The following is a 6,042-nucleotide window of genomic DNA, read 5'->3' on the forward strand; positions in this document are numbered from 1 at the left end:
CAGGGGTGCCAACACCAGCTTATGAAACTGTTACTGGACTTCTGTTATTATTGTTATTCATGTCCCAGCGTTACCTGAAGAAACACACTGCCACCAGCGTTTCCCCTTGCATTGTTTTAACGCAGGGCTGTTTTCAGTCTCAGCACTCGCTAAATCAAAGGCTTGCACACAGTTTCAAAGCAGCAAATGATAATGATATGAGATTAACAACACATTTAAGCCCCTTTCAGACATGCAACTTGTTACATAAATGTGACAGCAAGTTTACGTCTCAGTCTCATGTCTGGATAAGCCACTACGTCAGTTTTAAGTAAAAGTTACTCAGACCAGTAAGAAGCAGAAGTGAGTCCCTCATTATCACGGTAATTAATCTACAGAGATAAACAATCATCAAAACTACAACATAAGCCTTCAAATCCATCACTGATGCAGACTGTGAGAGATCCAAGAACACTCTTCTTCTGTGATATCAACCAACTCATCTCTCCTCCCCAGCAGCACCACTGCAGCTAGGTGCCAAATATTGTATCATCATGTTTGTAAAGGTGGTAAAAATTATACCTGCTAGGCATCAACATGCTGATGTTAAGCTTAAATTTAGGTGAAAGTACAGCTGTAAGTACAACCCCAAAGAGCTGCTAACATGGCTTTAATAGTACAAATAGTAATAACTAATAATAATAACAAATACTTTTTAAGCATTTTGATACAGTATGAAATTAGACAAAAAATTGAATCTATTTTCTATTCTCTTTTCTTCATGGGCCATCTCAGTAATACATACATACAGTAATTCAAAACCAGCCCTCCGTCTAATACACGCAGATAGGCATAACACAGCACCCTAAAACCAATAAGAGACTGGAATTCATGAGTGAATGGCTGAGTTGCCAACCAGGAGCCCACACAAGGGAGACTGCCCCATTATGCTATCAATAACTGTAGCTTAGCTGACTACACAACTGAAAATACCCACAGTTTACCATGCTGTGGAAAAGGACAGTGATTAGACAGAAATTAGAAAAGTCAAAGCTAAATATTTGATAGATGAAATGAGTGAAGCAAGGGGCAATTCTAAACTCAACTGGAAGCAACTAAAAGGTATTGATAGAGAGGTATAGTTAAAAGTTAATAATGAATGGAACCTAATACAACACTGTAGTCAAAACTAAAACCACATCACTCTGTGACCACCAGCATTACACTCCCTTCATCAGTGGACAACACAAATTAAAGGGGACCTATTATGCTAATTTCCAGCTCTATATTTTTACTTTTGGACTCCACTAGAGTAGCTTTGCATGATTCACAGTTCAAAAAACTCCTTATTTATCTTATACTGGCCCTTTATGCAGCCCCTCATTTCAGCCTCTGTCTGAAAAAGGCAGTTTTAGCTTCTGTCTCTTTAAGGACCCCCTCCCAATCTGTTCTGATTGGCCAGCTCTCCAGAAGCCTGCCGAGGGGCAGCCATATCATAGTTATGTTAAGTTACTGCTAATGAAAACCCAACATTTCCTGCTTTTGCCGCTTCATATTAAAAGATTTTAAATAAATAATAAATAAGACTTTTATTGTGAAGAATTTACAGGAAATGAAAAGTGCTCTTCATCAAATTAGCAGAGCTTCGTTAGCGGCGCTATTCCTCAATAAAACAGGTTGAGACAACAACATCTGGAGATATTTGGAACCCTTTGTTGAGCGGATCAGTTAGAAATAATGCAGGGAGGCATAGTACAAGCAGAAACAGCCACAGTGATGATGATGTTTGATGAAGAGCTGAAGATGACCAGCACACCTCCAACAGGTAAACTACTGATATACTTTGTCCTGCTGTGCAATGGAAAAACACTCACAGCATGCCAGCTCTACTCCAGTCATGGCTCAGCATGACTACCCCCAAAACAATGAAAAAATGCCATAATATTAGTGGAATGAAGGAATGAACTGGCACATTGTGCGTGGAGCAGAAGACCATATAAAGAAATCCGTCACAAGCTGACATCATCTCGGGCTGAAAGTAGAAAAAAACGTAACCCGAGCATTCAGAGCAGTCTGAAGCTGGTGCTTTTTGCAACACATTACTTCTTCATACATTTACCTCATTATTTGACACTCTGGCCACATTTAATATGAAAATCTGACATTATAACATTATATATATGACTGAAAATAAGGAAAAGCATAATCGGTACCCTTTAACAAAGGTCTCTGCAAGAGTTGTGTAGAAAAGAAACAGAACAGAAAAGTTTCAGGATAATTAATGTACTGTATATTTTGGATCAGAGATCAAAATTTGACCTCTTAAATGCGACTACTCAGCACATTTTACATGATCATATATTACTATATTGTGAAAAGAAAGTTGAGATCCAAATACTAGACATTCTTTAATCAAGTCTACAGCAATATATCAATCCCTGCCTTGCTCAATGGCACCCTGACAGTATATGCTGAGTGAAATGAGAATGTGAAATGATGAACCCCTTTTTATCTGTGACCAGAAACACAAATCTCTAACTACAAGGCTGCCACAACAGCAGCTGTTTTGTCAGTTCAAACAATATTGTTGATGACCATATGAATAATACAAATGTACATGCTTTGATTTCAGTTAACAGTTAATGAAACCAACAAATAATGATTTAAACAGACATAGCTGACTCAGAGAATGAATAATTCAAAGATGCAGATTTTGTCAGTGTCAGGAAAAGCTTGCCTGGGGATACACACACATTGGGATGTAAGATGAGCAATTTGCTTTTTAAAATCCAATTTGCATGATAGTTGATATTGTTTACTATAATAATTAATTTCTGCATAATCAGCTGTTTCTTTTTTCTATTATTATGTAATAAAAATACACGTCATAAACATCACTAAATGTATAGATATTGATTTTTATATATTTTCTTCTCATATTTTCTTTTTTTCATGTGTATTTTAACCCTATGAGCCCTACACTACTTTCAAGGTAATTTCACTACCATTACTTTTAAGCTCTTATCGTGGTCACTATAAGAGCTGAATTATTTTGGAGGTCTATGTCTTGTTCACTGATATGCAAGCTCCAACTGATTGCCTGGAATCTGTCCCTGGTCATAATCCTTCCTATAAAAGAATTTGCCAGACATGATCCACTTTCCAGTAATCTTTGACCCAAGGGCAATGGATGATGCCCATGATGATCAGAATATCGCAAAATCTCAAAAATTCTGCAAACCCTAAAGGTTCCCATTTATATTTTGCTCCCATTTGCCTTTTCCTTACGCCATGTTTGTTTGTGTTACTGCACAAACTGGCAATGATCTCTCCCTTGGTTCTGGGCGGGGAAGGAATTTGTGCGTGAATGGCACCATATCTTCCTCATCTTCATTTCTCCACCTCTCTGGCTCTTCTGTGGTACCTGGGCCTGCAGTGCTGGCACATCTAGGAGGGGAGTTGGGTGGCTCTTGTCCGGATGACAGTATGGGGGCTGAAAACTTTATTGCTCTCCAAGGAGGTGGGGGAAGCGTTGCTTTCGTCTTAGGTTTACTTGTCTTGGAAGCTGCTTCACAGCTGCATTTCTTCTTTTTGGCCTAACCTCCTCGTCATCCTCCTCTTCATCAATCGTAAATAAACTATCAATAGTAAATAAACTCCAATGAACAGAGAGAGTTTTCCATTGGGAGCACCTGAGTGGAAGCACTGGCAAAATGGATGGTCTTATGTTGACCTTCTTTCCTCAGTGATCTCCTAGGGGTGGAGGGAGAGACTGCAGCAGTTGGAGCAGAGGGAGCAGGTCTGGCAGGAAGGACAGCCGATTAAGTTGATGGTTGTTCACCAATGAAAAAATAAACAGTTTCATCTGTATTCATGAAATATCCAGCAAGTCTACAGAAATACAACAATCACACTTATTCATCAGGCTGGCTGGTGTCTGTGCCTGGAGACTGAACTGTAGTTTGAGATGACTTACTGAAAAGAAAAAAAAGAATGACAATATGTTTTGTATAGACAATTACTAAAATATCCACACCTCTCAAAAAACAGCCTGCCAGGGGGATGGTAAGCTCAAACACTCACACACACACACACACACACACACACACACACACACACACACACACACACACACATACAGACACCCAACCCCCCTCCTTTACCATCATCACCAGAGTGAAAAACTTATTTAAATTTGAGGTCATCCTGAGCTTGTGTCCATATCATGGAAAAACATCTCTTCATCATCAGTTCACTTTCAAATCCACTTATTTCAGTATCACTAGGACTAAAGTCACTGGTGAGGAAATCACTAGTGAAAAGTTCAGCCACTTCTTCAGCAGTATATTTTTTTTTGGTGGCATATCTCAAAATGATCCAGGTTTACTTCTCTTGTCTGTCTGTCTCTCAAATTCACTCCTATGCATTTGTGACCCGAACTGACCAGAAGGGACCTAAGGTGACCTGTGTTTGCACATTTGCACATTAGCCTACTTGCACACAGGTAACCTGCGCAGGTTTTTTGACTTTTGAATCATTGCAATGAAAAGCAAATACATTCTGTGTTTATTTTTCATACAAAGTGGGAAATAATGTCAGACCTACATTGGAGACGATGCAGAAATTTGTGGTAACTTCAAAACCAGATTGCTCGACCACACTTTGTCACACAGAGAATTATTTTGATATGTGGTATGTTGTGAAGTGATAGAGATTTTGTGACTTATTCAACTGAGAAGCAGGAGTGTTAATGTAACTTACTGTTTGTTGTAAATTTAAATTATGTGACATTCAATAAAGATCTTTTTTTTTTTTAAAAAGTAAGAAAATTGGGGAAGAAATCAGTAAAGATAGTTTGCAGAACTTTGATCGGTCTCTATAACATGATTATTTCGGTATGTACAAATATGTGACTAGCATCATTACAAAGCTCTGGTTCCGCTCTTACTTGTGATATGTGTTCCATATCTATGCAATGACAAAGTCATGAACAATTCAAACAAGAGTAATGGGTGTGGAGATGGACGCAGAGCTGTATGCAGATTGTAACTATGATTAAATTTGATGTATATTCAAAATTATTTTTCCCACCAACACTTAGTTGCATAGACAAGCAACAACAGACAAGACTAGCATTGTTGGAAAGCTTAAGTCATGTGTCATTTGATATCTGCTCCACCTCACTGTGATGAATCCTTAGTGAGCCATTCAACTGAGAAGAGGAGATGTGAATTTGTTGTAAATGGCATCTGTCTGGCTCTAAGGGTTAACAGAATAAAAACTGTCATTCATGTTTTCTTTATCTATTCATATTGCTGTTCCTGACATTGTTATGTGGTTTGTTGTAACGCAAACATTTAAGGACAACACACACTGGTGTCTAATGTGTATCAAAACACACGCACTCGTTGTTTTCCATATGAGCACACTGGCACCATCTTGATGTGCATCAGCTTTCCAGAAAAGCACCAACTGTATCATGATAGCTCCACAGATCAGCACATCCTGACTACTGTGCATCAGTTAGTTCCTCTGGCTGTGTGACATGTTCAGCATATGCTCATAGCATCAATTGACACAGTGCCCGATGATTCAGCCCATATATGTTGCACTTAACTCTGTTCTCTTTCTGTATTCTTCTTCCGTAATACTCAGTCAACACTGTAAATCAAATGTTCAATAAATAATTCTAATTGATTACTTCTGTCATTATAATTAACTGCAATTCCAAAAACAAAAAGTGTGACAATATTGGTTAAATTGATTGGCAGGATGTTTTTGGGGACATAAAGCAGAAAAAGACCACAGTGAGCACCAAGCACTGAAGAGAAGAGAAAATAAAACACTGGCACAAGCAGCCATTAGTAGCACCCAAGCACTTGTAGGCTTGTACCATTAGAAATGATTTTCATATTGGATGATTCCACACCTTACAGCTTATCTACATACATGTATTTTAGCCTTGTTGTTTATGGTAAAGCTAAAATTAGACAAGTAATCACCTCTCGGCCAAATAGCATAACACACATTATAAATATAACTGCTCCAACAAGGTTTACACCT

This window comes from Thunnus maccoyii, chromosome 10 (assembly GCF_910596095.1).
Source record: "Thunnus maccoyii chromosome 10, fThuMac1.1, whole genome shotgun sequence".
Lineage (NCBI taxonomy): Eukaryota > Metazoa > Chordata > Actinopteri > Scombriformes > Scombridae > Thunnus > Thunnus maccoyii.